A 204-nucleotide genomic window follows, 5' to 3' on the forward strand; every position below is an offset into this window, starting at 1 on the left:
ATTTTTTAATCACTTTATTGATACGAGCAGTTTATTCAAGGAGAACTGTTCAACGCAAAATTGAAATACGTCCCAAGTAGAGGAAATGAAAGACTGTAAGTGAAAATAGCTTTTATTTTTTCCTTATGCAGTAATCAGTTAGCGGAATGAAGCATCGAATATAAAATTCTGAGTATGTTCTTGAAGCAAAATATTGTATATTAC

Source organism: Penaeus monodon, chromosome 27 (assembly GCF_015228065.2).
Source record: "Penaeus monodon isolate SGIC_2016 chromosome 27, NSTDA_Pmon_1, whole genome shotgun sequence".
NCBI lineage: Eukaryota > Metazoa > Arthropoda > Malacostraca > Decapoda > Penaeidae > Penaeus > Penaeus monodon.